This window comes from Pelophylax lessonae, assembly GCF_965119305.1.
Source record: "Pelophylax lessonae genome assembly, chromosome: 2".
Lineage (NCBI taxonomy): Eukaryota > Metazoa > Chordata > Amphibia > Anura > Ranidae > Pelophylax > Pelophylax lessonae.
In genome coordinates, this window is record NC_138769.1 from 201,085,803 (window position 1) to 201,105,153 (window position 19,351).

Consider the following 19,351-nt stretch of genomic DNA (forward strand, 5'->3'; position numbering starts at 1 on the left):
ATGTGGACAAGCTCACGTTCATTAAAATGAACCAGGCATGGATCCCACGGGACTTTTCCGTACCTTATGCAGAATAGCAATGGATACCGACCTTACCCACCCATTGTTCCATTTTTGCTCTTTCTCACTCTTTTGGGGTGTACCCTCATTTAAAATTTGTGAAAAGAAGCAGTGTTGGCTACCTCGTCCTCCTCCTCAGGGCCAGATTAATGTAGGGGCTATTGGAGCTGCAGCTCCAGGCCCCTACCTTTTATATAGGCCCCGGGTTGGCCATATTCACTGTTACCGCTCTTCTGTCACTTGTAAACACAGAAGTCTGGCTTCTATGCTCGCTTCCCCAGGCAGCACCCTCAGAACCTCCCCACACAGCGTGAAGGCCGGACAAGGAGGGACAGTTGGCGATGCATGGATGTGTTTATGGGCTTCAGAGACAGCATCCCATGTTGAATTAGGCATGCATGGCTGCACCCTTCCTCCTCTGGGTGCATGGCAAGGCACGGCCCTAAGGCCCTTCAAAATCCTCAGCACCAAGCCCATGATGCTGTTAATCCGGCCCTGGTCCTCCTCCACCGCCGCTTCCACCTACACCGCCCATAGGTGTGCGCAGCCTATTGCATTAAGGTGTGCACCCCAAAGTTGAAATACACATGCATGTGTTTGCCAGCAGGGAGAGTAATGTATCGGGGCCATGTACCTGTAGGCAAGGAGAAATAGAGCAGAGCAGGTCCCAGGGAGATCTTTCCCATCTCCTCACTGGCAATGCTATGTGCCCTAGGTGATTAGGGTGTGCCCAGGCACACCCAGCACACCCTGTGCGCACGCCTATGTCACCGCCACATCCACCACCACCTTAACCTCCCTCCTACTCCATATGGGCCTCGTCCTTCAGAGATGAAGAAGAACATTGTTTTATTTTTCTGTTTTTTTTTGTTGTTTTAAGTTATTTCCCTATCCACATTTGTTTGCAGAGCACTTGCCATGCTCTTAATTACGTTTTGCTGCCATTTGCAGCACTCTAGCCCTTTCCTTTGGTGTTTTAGAGCCATTTTAGTGCCTTAAAGTTCGGGTCCCCATTGACTTCAATGGGGTTCGGTGTCCGGGAAAAGTTCGGTAAAAGTCCGGGACACGGACCCGGACTTTTTTTTAAAGTTCGGCCGAACCCGTCGAACACGGACATCTAGGTGTTCGCTCAACCCTACTAGCAATAATTACTCCTGGATCTGTCATGAAGTAGCACAGGCCAGAGCCTGTTAGCTAATTAAAAGGGCCTCTGATCTGCTATTAAATGGCAGCATATGTAAATCCTGTCAATTCAGCAGGTACTAACCAACAAAGTAAAACAGGTCATTTTTTTACTGACTACCAATGTATAAGGGGGCATTTAGTATTGATTACTGAGGTAATTAAAGGGACGTTTTTGTATTTACCACAAATGTATAAAGTTTAGATTTTTGCACTGACCACCAGTATACAGTATAAAAGGAGCGTTTTTGCTTTGCCAACCAGTAAATAGACAGATCATTTTTGTCCTGACTGGAAATTAATGGAGGGCATTTTTGCACTGACTATTATTGTATGAAAGAGGCATTTTTGCACTGACCACCAGAGTATGATAGTAGTATCTTTGCACTGGCTACCAAAGAATGAAGTGGGCACTTTTTTTCAGATCAGCATGTGGTATCCCCCAGCTGCAGGAGCTGTATTACTTACAGCCAGGGGCCTACAGTAAATAATTGCATCATATGTAGGATGAAGACACTAGGATTGTTAAGCCAGTTCCCATCTCAGTCTCCCAGTTAGCTTGTCAGGAGAAAAGCAGTAAAGTCCTTGCTCTCCTACCAGCATCATTTTGAAAAGTCTGGAGCACGTACCACCTGTAGGCATGACTAGAATTCACACTATCTTAGTACACAAGAACAAGGTCTTACGTTTCCTGGTGGTCTTATGCCTTGTCCCTAACAGTCCTGCTATGCAATAAAGGACCATGTTTCAGTAGCTCTATCATCATAGTGAGTGCAACAGGGACTACTCCACCATCAAGACCACTATCTTTATGTCACCACCTGCTCCTGACTGTGCTGGTTGCTACATACACTGTATACAGTTTATGTACATACACCACATACACCTTCAAGATATAGGCTGTGCTCCACACCTCTAAGGGACCCAGACATTCCCCACAGCAATGTAATTTTCCTTTATATACTTGCATGCAAAGTCAGTAATGAGGCTTTGTAGTGTTTTTTTTATTAACCTTACTGTATCCAAGCGGTTAATTTTCATAAGTTATGAAATGTCTATCACATTACAAATAATTGGCAGTAACAAGTTCTATAGCAGTTGGCCATAACATCCAAAAACTGGTCCTCAAAAAGGTGCAAATGTCCCACTAACTCTACACAGAAGGGGCTATTGTGGTGCTCAGTTAGTCATAGACATTTTCTGTACATCTCCTCGTCACAGGCTCTAGACTTCATATCATCTACAACCTACCTCACCAGAGGGAGGTAGGGAAGCAAAACCATTGCATAGAGCAGGTAAGACGTGTTTGTTATTTAAAAAAAAAAATAAATAAATAAATTTACAGTCACTTTAAAGTGTAACTAAACGCAACATTTTTATTTTTAGATTTGAATAGAATGGAGAGGGATTAGCACACCTGTCAGGTTGTATTGCTGTCTGTGCCCCCACTAGGGAAACTCCCCCACTTCATTTGTTCTGTTTACCGTTTTATCATCAAAAGTGAAAATAAAAGAAAACCCCAAATTTTTGGGTTGACAACACAACACTAATAGAAGGGAGATTTTCCAATAGGGACACTAGTTCTGGTAATCCCTTGTGATACACCAGGATTCTCTCACATTGGAGAGACTTATTGTTTTGTATATGGGACAGGAGTGAAGGGAAATCCCCCCAATGAGACACAGATGGCAGGAAAAAAAAAAACTGAAGGGGATTATAACCTTCGCTCACTCTTTCCAAAATGATAAAAAACCACCATCAACGGAGTGAGCTCTTAAATGCTGTGCTCACAACTACTGTATCAAGAGAGAGAAAGAGTATGTAAGGGGGTTTGAATCAGAGAAGAAGCTTACTCCTGTGATGATGGAAGTGAGCAGTGATGACTAGGCCTCACTTAGCAAAAGGGTTGCCACCTCATTCCTTTAAAACTGAACACATATGAATTACACAGGCTCTGAGGCTAATTTATACAGATAAGGCACTAAGTGAGTTTAATTACCACCTTAATCAGCCACAGAACCTGTGTAACTAATAAGTGTTTGGTTTTAAAAAGATGAAGTAGGAAACCCTATTTAGCAACATCCTACGAGTAGTCAAGTCAGGCTTCAAAAGGTATGTAAATGGCCTACACCTATAGCAAGGGTATTATTCGTCTTTAGTCAGAGCTGCACAGTTTGTTTGTATCTACAAACATCCTGTGACGGGAGTCACTTTGGTTGGGGGGCATGTGGAACCCAGCTTACCTTCGAGAGGTTGAGAAATCCCTCTCTCAGCTCCCTAGGCCTCTCCTATGTGTAAGTCACCCTGTGTCTATTAGGGACACAGGGTGACCAAGGTAATGATGGACAGCTACTTAATAGACACTGAGAATACAGTTTGGATAACTTAAAATGGGACAGTAATATTTATCAACAATATACCTGAAGGAATATATGAAGACTCTGGGACCCTAGACCTAGGATCCATGTTAAAGGCCTAGCTGCCTATTGCCAATAGGGGACTGATCCGCACAGTCAGACTCATAGCAGATGCTAATATCATCAGCTCAACCACGTGTCTTCCACACATTGTTGATTGTGCTGATTTACTCATCTATTGTCCACTATAAGGATGTGTTTACACTTATAATAATGTGTATTGTACGTCATGAGCTATATGATAGCAAGTCTGCTAGTTAATTAACTCAAGTTAATGAAATCACTTGTTAATGTCATCTGTTAGTTTCTGAGGGGAAAGTAGAATACTGTTTGTGTTGGTTGTTCCTTGGATATGTTAATTATATTTCTGTACATGATTTATTAATGTCAATCGCATTACCATACAACATGTGCTCATTTACTATTCAGAAAAGTCATAAGCTGATCACTTCCCAACACAGGAGAACCATGAGGACACTGAGATAATATTTAGAGAGAGACAAATTTAAACACACTTGTCAAGCTAATCTCAATAATAAAGTTGATGCATTTTAAGAAATGGATGGGTTTTTTTTTATATCTATTGCTTGTTTCTGTAATAGCTCCCTTGCATGATATTTTTAAGCAATGAGCATAATTCAAGTTGAAATCCTGATGCAATTATTCATAAAGAATGTCTCATCGGAAATAGGACATTACTTGTTGGTTTTGAAAATGGCCCTCTTCCAAACCATCAAATTAGAAAGTGTGCTTGTTTTGTTGAATATTAGAACTTCTGTTTGGAAATGTCCTATATGGAGAAGTCTTCCAGACAGAAATCCAGCTCATCCGAAGCCAATTTTGGCTGAAATAAAAACTACAGCTGTTTCTCATATATATCACAAAGCTCTAAATTATCAACTGTTGACAATCACAGTAATTAGTGTCTTTTGTATGAAACTGAAAAGACAATGAACGATTTCACAAAGCATACAATGTGCAACATAACCAAGTTGCTGTACACAGCATGATTCTACTGCTTAATTCCACAGAGCTGCTAAAGCTTGTCAGCGACACACCATGGTGATTTGATGTTGGGAAGAAATCTGTTCAGAAAAGGTACATGATGATATTAGTATCTGTTAATCCACTGCTAATCTGTTTTGCTAATGAATTTTTTTCCATAGTTTGTAACCTGTTGTCTATTCGTTGTGAAGTTCTCTAGGGTAATTGGCGCTGTCACACTTTGAATGACAATTGTGCGGTCATGCAAAACTGTATCCAAATGACATTTTTTTCTTTTCACACAAATGGAGCTTTCTTTTGGTGGTATTAAATCACTGCTGTTTTTTTTTTTTTGCTCAACAAAACAAAAAAAAGACTGAAAATTGTGAAAAAAAAAGTTTCCTTAGTACATTTTTTAAAATAATTTATTTTTCTCCTTCACTGATGTGCGCTGATGAGGCGGCACTGATGGGCACTGATAGGCTGCACTGATGGGCACTGATGAGGGGGCACTGAAGGCCCCTGATTAAGTGGCACTCATGAGGAGGTACATGTGACCAGCTGTAATTGGACACAGCCGATCACATGGGTAAAGCGCTGTGTCATTGGCTCTTTACCAAGATCGGGGTCATGATGTGTCCTAGGAACAGCTATTAAAGTAATAATAAACCCCCTGATCCTCTGACTGGACAGTGCTGATTGGTCCTGTGCTGATCACATGCACCCTCCCAAGAAAAAAAAAAAACTCTCCAAACTCTCTAGCAAAACACCAAACTGAGCATGTGCAGAGTGCCTCCAAGGCTCTGTTCTTTCAAGAGATGCTTTGGGAACAGTGGAAGAAGGGGAGGATCAGAAAAGATAGGGTCAAACAGCCTTTTTACACAATGCACAGGGTTAACCCCCTAGGTTCCACAGTGAGTGGAATGCATGCTTTACTGCATATACAGACTGATTTTACTGTTGTGAGTTTAGTAACACTTTAAGATAATTGTACCTCATGGGTTGCTTTCCAACTTGTATCTCATTCATCATTTACATGCAGTTATGTTTGCAAAGTTGTCTGGTGCTCTTTTTTCTTTAATATTATTACTATACTCAGGGAAACAAATAAAATCCTTGTTTAGGTCTAGGGGACTGGGAAAGAAGATTTATGTTACCCCTCTGCTTCCACAGCAGCTAGTACTGCTCAAGAGGTGTGTGGTTTCTCAGCCTTCTCATGCCCAGTGGAGGGCTATAGACCTTGCATTGGACTTGATGACCTCAGAGGAATGTAATAGCTAAAACATTGGGGAGAAGATGCTGCAGGGACGCAGTCTTACAACCTGGAGGAACTTGAGTGGAGGATCAGATAGGTAAAACTGCTTTTCATATTCTCCTAGACATAAATGAGCAATTAAACCTTGCAATGCAGGGCCAGCCCTACCGCAAGGGAGCATTTTTACTTTCTCTGAAGTACAGCTTTAATATAATATCTGCTCAAAGTGAACCTGTGAGCAGGCTATGAACATTCCAACATTTACATATCCTTAACAAGAAGTTAATGATCATTAAAATAAGCTCTCATTTACCTCTGTAGCTATAAGCATTGTGAAGAAGTTAATTCTCAAATTAAAAAGAAAGGCACTGGCATTACAGCTCATCTACCCTTTACCTTTGGGAGCAGAGATTTGTGAGTCTGCTAGTCTTCTAATGTTAAGACAAGCAGGTGCCCGAAATTGTTCAGAGACAGCTGCAAACTGATATCAGAGTCTCTGCTGTAATCAGGGCTGCTGATAGAATTTGCGGGGCCCCATACAGACTACCTGAAAGGCCCCCCTCCCCCCAAAGAAAATATTTAAGATATATTTAGCTAAAATGATAATAAAATCATAATTAGCAGACACAAATACAACATAACTCACATAATTCCTGCTAAATCTAAAAGAAAAAACTGAGTATTAAAATAAAAATGATGAGATGAAAAAATGATATAGGGCTGGGCAGTTGGGCTCCGGGATCAGAGAGACAGAGGAAGAGAAACAAAGTTACAGAGATAAACTCAGGAGCAGCTGGGAGGGTGACCCGCACATTGAGGAGTATTAGGCGGACAACTGTACCTTTCTCAGCAGACAAAAGCTGGCAACAGGGAGAGGGGGAGAGACAAGCTTTCAACTGCTGGAGGAAGAGTTCTGTATTTGTTGTCCATCATTAATTGCCCTTCCTGTTTGCTTGTACCCCCTACAAGAGGACCAGTGGTCCCCCCCCTATCAGCGGCCCTGGCTGTAATCTCTGAGGATTGATTGCTCCTCAATCCCAGCAGATACAGGCCAGTACAGGTTATTTTTTAATCCTTTTACTGCCTAAGCCATTTTTTTTTTCGTTTTTACCACACATGTTAAAAATGCACATTTTTTACATGACAATTGGTTTAAAACCACAATACAGTATATGTTCTCTAAAACCATAAAGTAAAACATTTATTTGCAATTATTTTGTAACATGATATTAGCACAACTGTTTATCAATTCTATATTATTTTGTAAAATAATACATTCAAATTAATTTTAGCTCACACAAACACAATACAATCCTGAATTGTTCTGTAAAACATAAAAGATGAGACAGAGTCAAGAGACATGGCCATGTCAACTGTAATCTAAAACTCCAGTAATACAGTCAATGTAGCACAGCCATAATGGATGTATGAGTATTCTAGGCTCAGGGTTGATTGAATTTTTCCATATTTCTAAAGCCTCACATAAATCTATATATCTGTCTACAGTAAATATGGAAAAAGCACATATTAAATTTAGGGCCCGGCCACCCTAGGTTGCCTTAAAAAACATTATGTTGCATGTTAACAACAGCTGCAGTTGAATGGACTGATAAAGAACCAAAACAGACCAAACATTGGGCATGCACTATTTTTTTTATGCTGCTTATCACAACATACGTTAGTGCTTTATTGAGAATTGTGGTGTGCTGCAATGCATGTGGGTTGGAGGTGAATTGTCTAAGTACACTGGGGCGCCTGTGAAAATGAATGGCACCATAGCTTGTTAAAGCTGAGTTCCACCTAAAAGTGGAACTTCCACTTTAAGTACTACTGACCCCCTGACATGCCTCATTTGGCATGTCTTTTTTACCAGTTCCCACTTCTGCTCGAGCCGCCTAGAGACGGTTGTGTGTAAAAATCCCAGTAGATCAGCAGTTTTTGAAATACTCAGACCAGTCTGTCTGGCACCAACAACCATAGCATGTTCAAAGTCACATAAATCCCCTTTCTTCCCCATTGTGATGAATGGTTTGAACTTCAGCAAGTAGTCCTCACCACGTCTAGATGCCTAAAGGCATTGAGTTGCTGCCATGTGATTAGCTGATTAACAATTTGTGTTACCAAGTAATTAAATAGGTGTGCCTAATAAAGTGGCCCGTGAGTGTATGTGTGGTGCTTTGTGTTAACACATGATTTACTGCAACACACCTCAATTGACAAATGTGAATTGACCCTGAAGGATTCAGTAAAGTAAGATCTTCGCATTTAGCAAATAGGCAGGTATAAACAAAATTACCCAGTGACCTTATGGTAAAGAGGATATACATTTACTGCTTAGCAAACATTATATACTAAATAACTCTAGGATGAATAAGCTGAACTATGTTTGTTTCCGCACGTATGGTCTGCACATTTCTTCTTTAGCAAACAGCTGTTACCAGAATCAGACTGAGAGTCTACAAAACATTGTCTAGCTCCTAAGATTGAATTTAATACAAAAATACTTAAACAAAAAAAATATATATATATATTTTTTTTTTTAACTAGTGCTGACTAGATAAACTTCTCAATTTATTGATTAAAACAAACTGATTTGTTAAAAAAAATTACCGGTATGTAAAAAAATATGATACAAAAAACATTTAAAACAAAAGGACATGAAGAGCCTATCAGTGGGAACTTTGATTTTTTTTCCAGGAGTCAGCAACAAACCAATTCTGACCAAGGTCCTGCACTTGTAATGACTGTTAACAGTGTAGCACCCTCCTTGATAGGTGCTAGGATTAGTTAAGCTGGCCATACATTATACAATTTTCTTATTCAATTTCCTTTAGATTTACCTTCTAATGTGTAGCACCAAGGCACGCTTGATTGCATACAAATTGAAGGTTTTTAGGTTTGACCTCATATTATATGATTTTGGTAAATCTAAAGTAACATTTTACGAAAACATTCTATAATGTATGGCCACCCTTAGATTTAGTGCTAGCACACTGTGTTCAGTGGAGTTGGGTGTGTTTTTGTTAGGTAAATTTAGCTTGCCTCACTGTAACCAGTGTGGCTTTAATTAGTGTGTTAGGGAAATCTAGCTGGGCTCACTGTAACCAGTGGATCAAACAACAAAGGGACTTCCAGCGCTATCTGTGATGTCTCTCACTCCAAAGAATGAATAAAATCAAGTTACCGTATGGTGGTGCTGCTAAACAATGCTGATTCAGCATAAGTCAGTGTAAGGAGGAACGGACAGCAGAGCTATGCAACGGTGCATAGTCTACAATATAACTCAGTCAAGCTTGATAGAGAACGTTGAAGAGTTTATTAAAACATATAGTGTGAATAAAACATATAAAGAATGCATTCCAAACCAGATCTGCTGGCATTGCTGAGAGGTCACAGGATGACCGAACCGCTGGGTGAACCGGAACTGTGTGGATGTTCACATCAGGAAACCAGGCAGGAGGGAGAGAGATCTACTGTGCCAAAGACAGACCGGACCAGCCGGTAAGGGTAGCGTGGCTTCCTCCCACCCGATATTCTGGCTGCTCACACTGGAGCAGTATAGCCCGTGCTGCGGAGCCGCCAACCGGAAGTGTCCACATCGGAAGCCGCTAACCGTAAATGACGTCAGCAATCGTCAGGACCTGGCTGGAAAACATCAGGGTTGCCGTGACGACATGTTTCGCACTGCTGCGCTTTGTCAAAATCCACCGTTGGATAGCGCTGCTGTCCTTTCCTCCTTACACTCACTGTAACCAGTGCAGCTATTTAATCAGGTCAGTTCAGTGCTCTCAGCTGCTGCTAGACTGTTTACTCCCTCTGCTTTCCAGACAGTGATAGAATTCTCTGGAACATAGGTGTGCAGTTATGCAGATGGCAGTATGAATATTTATGTGGCCCTGGCCAATCCCAGGTCACAGGGCCTTGAAGGCTGCTGGGAAACTGCATAAGTACTCTAATAGACTGAGCTTCTGGGCTTTTATCTGCAGAGGATAAGTCCAACTTGGAGGGCTGCGGCCCTCCAAGGCAACGCTGCCATGTGCTTACTGCTCATGAGGCCTCAGGTGGGTGACCCGAGGGCCACCGATGCCAAAGCTACAGAGAGCTGACTGAGAGGCTGTCTGCTGAAGATCTAGTCTGATATCACTGGAGAAAGGTGTTGCTTGGAAGTTAGAAGGAGGTAACGAACTGTCCTTGGACATTTTGTGAGGACAGACTGCTGAGACATCTTAGAGACTTTTGGGCTGCTGACACCCCTCTTGTGCTAAAGAGTTGGATGTGTGTGTTCAAAGGGGATACTGGTGGATGTCCTAAAGAGCTTAGTCTGTCTAATTCTCTGTGAAGGGACTTTGCTCTTGATGCTCTAAAGAAAGAAGCCTGCTTTTCACTGCTTCTATTACAAGCAGTCCATAGTTTGCTATAAGCAAGGATTTCTGCTTCAGCTTTACAGAAAGGAGTTTACTGTCCTCAACCTGTACATAGTTTCTGTTTTTGGAGTATCCAATTAAATTCCCTCAACCCTATTCAAGTTCTCCAAAAATTAAAAACAACAAAAGCAACACCCCTAGATTGGTTTTGAGAAACAGTGTGGCTGTGATCATGTGATCATGATGCCTGGCTGAAGGTCAATTCACTGTGTAAGAACATGGGCAAATTTCCAGTAGCTCCTATAGAAGTAAGCCCTACATAATTTTTAACTCTATTTGCTATAATCATTCAAGCAGATTAGTAAATTCATTATTTTAAAGCTTTTTGTACAAAATGGCATATGTTTAGCGCAACTCTTATAAGGAAAGGGGGTTTATAGGTGTAAGATGATGGACACCAAACAAAATTATAGGGATGGGCTAGACACAAAATTGAGAATTTAATTTGTGACTAGCAGAAATGTGAAAAGTCTACTGGTCCAAGGCATGAGTTGCCAAAAAATGTTATCCCAGTAATATTTGACTTGATTGGGGTCAGAGAGACCTCACTGACACCTGAGGGATTATGTTATGTGCTAACTACTTATAGGATGACAGAGGTACCAGACACATTTAAGCAGACGTGATTCTAAAGAAACAAGGGAAAATATTTGGGCAAGGATTTCATCCTAAAGATAAATTTCAGTCATGGTATTATTTTACATAGTTATTTACCATATCTGGACAATGCCCCTGGAAGCTGTACATCACCAAAGTAGACACCACTACTCCAGTGATCTCCACTTGCTTTTGGGTCCCATGTTAAGCGGATGGCCTAGTGCATTCTGAATACAGTGCTCCAGCCCAAGTGCCATTCAGAGGATGCTTTGCATTTTTGGAATGAATGCAAAGTGCCTAACATTCATAGCAAATATACAAAACTTGTAAGACTACATCGTTTGTATTGATAGCTGAATAGTAACAGCAAATTGAAAAAATATATCACTAGGGCCATTGCACACAGCACACAGAAACAGAGCTGAGACTGTCAATCTGCTGGAGATCTCTCCCCTGTCACCACTTTTCTCTTAGTGTCAGGAAACTTGTCAAAAGTGATTCATGCTGATAGCAAAGGAACAATGCAAGAGACACAAAAGGCACTCAGTGTTTTTAATTGAGGCAAGTACACACTATAGAGGGATATGCGTTGTTCACATTTTTTGTAACCAGTTTTTTTAAAACAGTTTGCAACTACTTACAGTAAGTCTTGTTGGTAAAGCTTAGCAGAAATATTGTTCCCAATTTCCGGCCATTTGTAGGGATAATTAGCATTTTATAGTCAAAAAATGCATGGAAATCTGGGGACTTTAGGTACTATTTAAATTACAGGCTTTGGGAATGTCCTTAAGATAACCCTTTGCCCAGATCTAGCACACAAATGCATTTATATATTTTGAGCAAACAGTAAAAGCACATTAAGGCTCCTTTTATATTAGGGCATCCCCAAAGTCGCACGATTTCCAGGATAACTTTGGAGCTCGACTTTGATGGGACTTTTGGTGGGACTTTGATCTGACTTTACATTCTTTTGACCAAAGTCACAACAAAAGTCACACCAAAGTAGTGCAGGACCCTTTCCTGAAGTTGCAAGATCGGCTCTTATAGAAAACTAGAGAGAGAGAGTATAGTTTTGGATCTTTTCTGCTTACCTGAAAGATGGCTAGGTAAATCTATATTGTTCTCTGCCTACTAGAGAACAGGATCTGCTAGTGAGGTCTGCTCATGTTGCTTAGGTGCAGCTCAGTTTGTCTGAAGTGTTTCAAACGGGTCCATTAGGGAGCCTTATTGGACAGTGGGATGAAAACCTGACAAATGGGTGCATAGGCGTTTAGTACAGCCCTGGTGATTGGCAGAGGAATGTGCCTCGATGCATTCTGGGATACTGTATAAATGCCAAAGGCACACGTGCTCGGGGTCTTTCAGCCAGAGAGCGGGGTCCCGGAGCGAAGGGGCGGCTGCCCCTCCTCTGTGGAAGTTGCCATGCAGCCTCAGGTGGGCCTGAGAGTTAGAGAGGAGCTGAACCCAGATTGAACACAGTTGACTGGAAGGGAGACATTGGAAAGGATCTGATTCTGCCTACAGTGAGTACAGATCTGTGTCATGGGGCCTGTCCTGAGAGCGCCATCCCTTCAGCTAGAAGAGTCAGTGGACAGGTGTCAGTCAAGGGGATGCTAGAGAGTGTCCTGAAGATAATGTAGTGGCATCAAGTCTGCTGCTGGAGAGAGCAAGAAGACTTAACCCCTTCCATACAAGTGGCGGTATGGTTAAAGCAGTGTGACTGCTTCCACAAGTAACCTGGTGGAGCCAAGTGAGAGTCGCCCTTACCAACTGTAAATAGTTTAAATTGGAGTATCCCACTATTGCCTTCTCCCATCCAAGTTCCAAAATAAATACAAAAAAACAAAACCCCTGGAATGTTTATTGAGTAACGAGCCATTGGGAGCAAGGATGGATGTGTGAACTGTTCCATAGCGACTGTCTGCAGGTAATCATATGAGACCCAAGAAGTCATCACACAGCAAGTCCGACAGGGACAGTGCTACGATACATGTTATGAACATGTAAATAGTTAGATGCCCATTATCTAGGCACATGTGCACTTAATATAAAAAAGAAAATGTACCTGCGCCCTTATAAAGCAGCAAACTCCTAAAACTTCTGGTAAGTATAGGACAATAAAAACAACAAGGGGAGTCGCGCTAAAATGTCAGAAATTGACTGGCTAATAGCTACAAAATAACTAACACCAATCTGACAAAATGTAAAGTAGAAAGTAAAACGCACTGAACAATCAAGATCACACAATTGAAGGTGCAACGCTATATAGTCCACTCAAAAATAGAGATCCAACTGATGTTCAAATTAAAGTTCATATCATGTAAAGATGAGATGAAAAAGCTTCCACCCAGGTGAACGTTATGATGACACAATAGTTAGTGATCCCATCCACCACACATAGGGCCGGATTTAAAGAAACTGCAGCTTCAAACATCTATGACGTGTTTCAGTTTCGCCGCGTTCAAATCAATTAACTGGCGCTGCGGCGAATTGGCGAGTAAAACAGCAATAATGAATTCCGCCGTCAGCGGGATTCACTTACGATCGCGGCTTCGCCAATTCGCAAACTTATGTCTTCCTGCTTATAGCAGTTTCACATAGCGATGTGGGCTAGTGGATTAGTGCACACATCACATGTCTGTAATTCATCTCCCTCTGCTGTAGGTTCGAGGCTTACCATCTCCACCTACTTTTTTTATTTTCTTTTTTTGTTTATATTGCTAAAATGGAACGGATTACATCATATATATTGCTAAATAATGTTACACTCAGAAGCGCTTGCAAGCTTACACCATTTTAAGTGTTTTTTTGATCTTGTCTGTGTGTCGAATCGATCTTATGAAGGAAAGTACCAAAGGCAAGTGACCAAACCCCTACCCTACTTCAGGGCAAGATGAAACCTCACAATTTTACCATGGTCTTCTTCCCACATTCCATACAATGTTTAGTTCTTTAGCTATATGTGCTTTTTAGCCTTAACACACTCCATTTTTTCCACCATACAGCTTTATTCTGCACAATAGCTAAGTGCTTTGCAACTTCACTGCAGTTCACAACGTCATGGGTTCAAATCACATCACTACACTTGGGATCTCTTTTCACTCTCATTTTTTTAAACAGTTTTTTTAAACTATCTTGAATTTGGGGGGGGAGGGGGGTGTCCTACCCAAATTTCAAGCACATCAATGGAAACAACACAATTTTGATTTTATGAGTGTGGTCCTAGTTTTATCGAGATGCAATTCTTTACATATTTACCATGGTTCTTACAATTTCTTGACCAATAAACATAGGTGTCTGATATTGGACTCTCTCCATATTTCAACAACACAGGCCCTCATAGTCCAACACTACATTTGCCTCACACCTCAACACAACACTGTCACATCCCTACTCTACATTACAACCCCTCACATCACCAGTACAAGCAGCATGCAAAGTGCAAAACTCCGGCCTTGGCAGCTTAATGGGCCATACACTAACAATTTGTCTAGACTTTTTCCTGTAGACTTAACCAAACCATATAATAGAAGCTCAAACCTCAACACTTTCAATTTGGATGCAATCAGGCAGGCCCTTGCACTACATAGAAAATGTCAATCGGAAGGATAAAGTCTTCTCTAAATCTTACAGTGTGGATGGCCCTTTTGTCTGTAGGCACCCACACAAAACAAAAAAACACATGTTCAATTCTAATGTATTTATTTATTTGAGAATGACAGCAGAAGGAGGGATGCAGCAAAAGAATATTGTCACTCTCCAGTCCGTGTGCCTTTACAGCGCCAGACCACGATCTTTGCTCCATGGCTACGGGATTCTGATGTCTTCCACAACTTCCGGCAGAGTTCAGAATCCATTCTGCACCTCTACCAGCTCATAGGGGACAGGCATGGCAAGGTTGCTGGGCAGCTTCCAAGCCACTTTCGAAGTTCCAGGGTGTTCATGTTGGTCATTGGCCATGTGCCTTACCAAATATCCACTGACCACAAAAGAAAATGAGTGGAGTCCATCAAGGTGGGTTTCTACCACCTACACCCGCAAGCAGTACCACTCCTGGAAAAATAAAACAAAGGATAAGACATTTCATTATGAAAATCACATCTTAATGCCTGTTTGCTTCATTCTGAACTTCATTTAATTTCGACATCACGAGTGAAATAACACATTTTATGCCAACTTACACAAACCAGAAATCATTAATGTAAACATTTGAATACACACCTGTGACGCCAGACAGCCCATCACCACAGGCTTCCCATGGTACGTGCCATGATTCCAAGATGTTGATGTTCTGGAAAATTACAACACCATAAGATACCAAGCAGCCGTTCATGTTATCAATAACTACACAGGTGGCATAGACACAAATAAACACCTGCCAGCTCTTCTCAGCCCTTTACACTATTCACAATACCAACATGTTTATGGTTAGAGGTGCATGTTTTTGCTCAAGTAACACAATTTTACCAATGTTGACTACACTTTATCTACAATGGCAAGTGTCATTGGCAGATGATAATCACCCTCTGTCTCCCTGTGAGTGGCACCTCTGCTAACTAGCTAATTAATACACATGCCCTATCTTGACCGGTTACAGTACTTACATGTAAAGTGGCTAGCAACCAGGGTATTCCGGGTGGCCATACCGGCAGCGGTGCTCCGCCGCCTGGGGGCCGCCGGCTGACGGACCTCTGGCTCCCTCTCCTCCGTCAGCTCCCAAGAATCATCCCGGGCAACGCACATGTTGTGCAACACGCAGCACGCCAGGATGATCTTGGAAGCCTTTGTAGGAGAGTACAGGAGTTCACCCCCAGGCCGGGCCAAGCAGAGAAACCGGGACTTGAGAAGACCTATGGTCAACTCAATGATACTCCGGCTTCTCCGCAAGGCCCTGTTGTAATTCCTCTCTGCTGGGCCCTGGGGGTACCTGATTGGAGCCATCAGCCACGTCAGCTGCGGGTAACCAGCATCCCCTGAAAAATAAGAAAAATATACATTAGTTATTCATATCATGTGACTTTAGATGACTCCTCAAAATGGGAGACAATTAGGCATTTTACTAAACAACCTGCTCGTCTGTTTGCAAAAAATCATATGAAACATCTCAACTCTGTCTAACTGCCTAAATCACTAATACAAATGGGAAAAAGGACACACAAAGTGGTGGGTTTCTCTTGCAAGTTACAACTTGGCCCCTATTCTGTTCCTATTACATTAGCCTAGGTCTTACTTCTGGAATATATCTGCAACTAGAGTGAGGAAACCAATATTGACTCACTTATGCAAAGTACTTTGGGGATATGGCAATACCATTGGAATCATTTGTAGGTTTTCTTTGGGTGGCTAGAGGACACCATTTACACATTGGTTAACCACCTTCATTGGACTCAAAGACAACTTTGCAAATCTTTCTTTTGTGAGCTGCTAAGCTGCTGATCTGGTTGTGTGTGAACAGCCTGACAACTAATAACACATCCATTTTAGGTAGGCTTTGCTTAAATCAGGGTGTACACCGATGTAGCTTATTCCTATGTCTATGTAATCTTACAGTTTATGTTGTTAAGACAAAATACTTTACCAATAAGCCACCCTTCGGGCATTTGTCCACTTTCAAACACCTCGTACAGAGTACTTGTTCTTAACATACTGGAATCATGGCACGACCCTGGGTGACCAGTGTTGACACTCATGATGCGCTGTTTGGCGTCACACACTAATTGGACGTTCACAGAGTGGTACTGCTTGCGGTTCCGGTATTCACTTTCGTGGCTCCTTGGGGGCCTAATGGCTATGTGGGTGCCATCGATTGCCCCTAGGATTTGCGGCATGTGTGCCCGCCGGTAGAAACCCAACTTGACTTCATTCCACTCATTTTCATTCTGTGGCCAGTGGATAAAATTGGGCACTATATCCACTATGGCATTAATGACCAACATGAACACCCTTGAAACTGTGGGCTGGCTAATGCCCATGATACTTCCCGAAGTGGCTTGGAAGCTGCCACGCCCTAAAATATACAAAGTGGCCAGCAATCTGGCCATGCCGGGCACCGCATGGCCGCGCTGTGTGTCCGGGTCAATTTTCTCTGCTATGAGCTGGTAGAGGTGTAGAATAGTTCCTCGCTCGAGCCGGAACTTCCTCCTGACATCAGAATCCCGCAGCTTGTCCAAATAGATCCTTGGAGCAAAAATGCGTGGCTGGCGAGGTAAGGGCACACGGACTGGAGGTGCTGCTGCTGAAGGTGCTGCTGCTGCTGCTGCTGCAGCTTCCCCACCTTCTGCTGCCTCCTGTGCCAGGGCCTCCTCAAACAAGGCACCAATAAATGCCAGCATTGCACCATCTAATGCGTCTGGGATATCGTCCTCCATTTTGAACGCGCAAATTCGCGAATGCGCAGATATATATAGAAACGGCCGCTAATTATCACACCTGTGAGCCAGCTATAAAAGGAGCACATGGCCAATATGGCTGCTGGATGTTATAGATCGATGTTTCTTATGTGCTAGCAAGACCCTGTGACCCACAACCTACATTATCTGGAGGTAAGACAATTGTATCTCTCTCTCCCAAAAAAAAGGAAGGAGACAATTTGTACTTATCTTGGGTGTGCTTAAGTTGTCTATGGTGAATCCCCTCCAACCCACAATAGCTTGGGAACCCCTCAAGTGTCTTTTAATCATTGGCAGTTGGCCCCATGTGCATGTGGTTTGGACATGTGTTTTCTCATGTTTGTTAAAGGTGTGCAGTCTAGATTTGGCATCTAAACCTGCCCCCTTACCTTCCCAGCTTCCAAAGACACCATTTTTGCTTTCCTGATAACTGTAATTTATTATGTGCACGTATGTAGGTCATGCGATTTCTCATGTATGTTTAATGTTTGCAGCCTCCTTTTGCCTATAAAGGATTACACCACCACCACCACCACCACCACTGTGTTTGTGACATTAGGTAAGTGTTTGGAGGGCCTCGTGTGATTTGTACCCCTATGCGTTTTCTTATGTGTTTTTTTTTTACATTTCTTTGCAGCCTCTTCTGCTCTTTAACACCACCACCACCACCACCACCACCACTGTGTTTGTGCCATTAGGTAAGTGTTTGGAGGGCCTTGTGTGATTTGTACCCCTATGAGTTTTCTTATGTGTATTTTTTGTACATTTCTTTGCAGCCTCTTCTGCTCTTTGCCACCACCACCACCACCACCACCACCACCACTGTGTTTGTGCCATTAGGTAAGTGTTTGGAGGGCCTCGTGTGATTTGTACCCCTATGCGTTTTCTTATGTGTTTTTTTTTTACATTTCTTTGCAGCCTCTTCTGCTCTTTGCCACCACCACCACCACCACCACCACTGTGTTTGTGCCATTAGGTAAGTGTTTGGAGGGCCTCGTGTGATTTGTACCCCTATGCGTTTTCTTATGTGTTTTTTTTTTACATTTCTTTGCAGCCTCTTCTGCTCTTTGCCACCACCACCACCACCACCACCACTGTGTTTGTGCCATTAGGTAAGTGTTTGGAGGGCCTCGTGTGATTTGTACCCCTATGAGTTTTCTTATGTGTTTTTTTTTTACATTTCTTTGCAGCCTCTTCTGCTCTTTGCCACCACCACCACCACCACCACCACCACCACCACCACCACCACCACTGTGTTTGTGCCATTAGGTAAGTGTTTGGAGGGCCTCGTGTGATTTGTACCCCTATGCGTTTTCTTATGTGTTTTTTTTTTACATTTCTTTGCAGCCTCTTCTGCTCTTTGCCACCACCACCACCACCACCACCACTGTGTTTGTGCCATTAGGTAAGTGTTTGGAGGGCCTCGTGTGATTTGTACCCCTATGAGTTTTCTTATGTGTTTTTTTTTTTACATTTCTTTGCAGCCTCTTCTGCTCTTTGCCACCACCACCACCACCACCACCACTGTGTTTGTGCCATTAGGTAAGTGTTTGGAGGGCCTCGTGTGATTTGTACCCCTATGCGTTTTCTTATGTGTTTTTTTTTTACATTTCTTTGCAGCCTCTTCTGCTCTTTGCCACCACCACCACCACCACCACCACTGTGTTTGTGCCATTAGGTAAGTGTTTGGAGGGCCTCGTGTGATTTGTACCCCTATGCGTTTTCTTATGTGTTTTTTTTGTACATTTCTTTGCAACCTCTTCTGCTTTTTTTGCCACCACCACCACCACCACCGTGTTTGTGCCATTAGGTAAGTGTTTGGAGGGCCTCGTGTGATTTGTACCCATATGCGTTTTCTTATGTGTTTTTTTTTTTTCCTTTTCTTTGCAGCCTCTTCTGCTCTTTGCCCACTACTACCACCACCACCACGACCAAGTCTGTTTGTGCCATTAGGTAAGTGTGTTCTGTAACTGTTCACTAATTATACTGTATATGAAGAGCAATCTGCAAATCCTGTTTTTTCTGTTTTCTCTTTTGTCATTT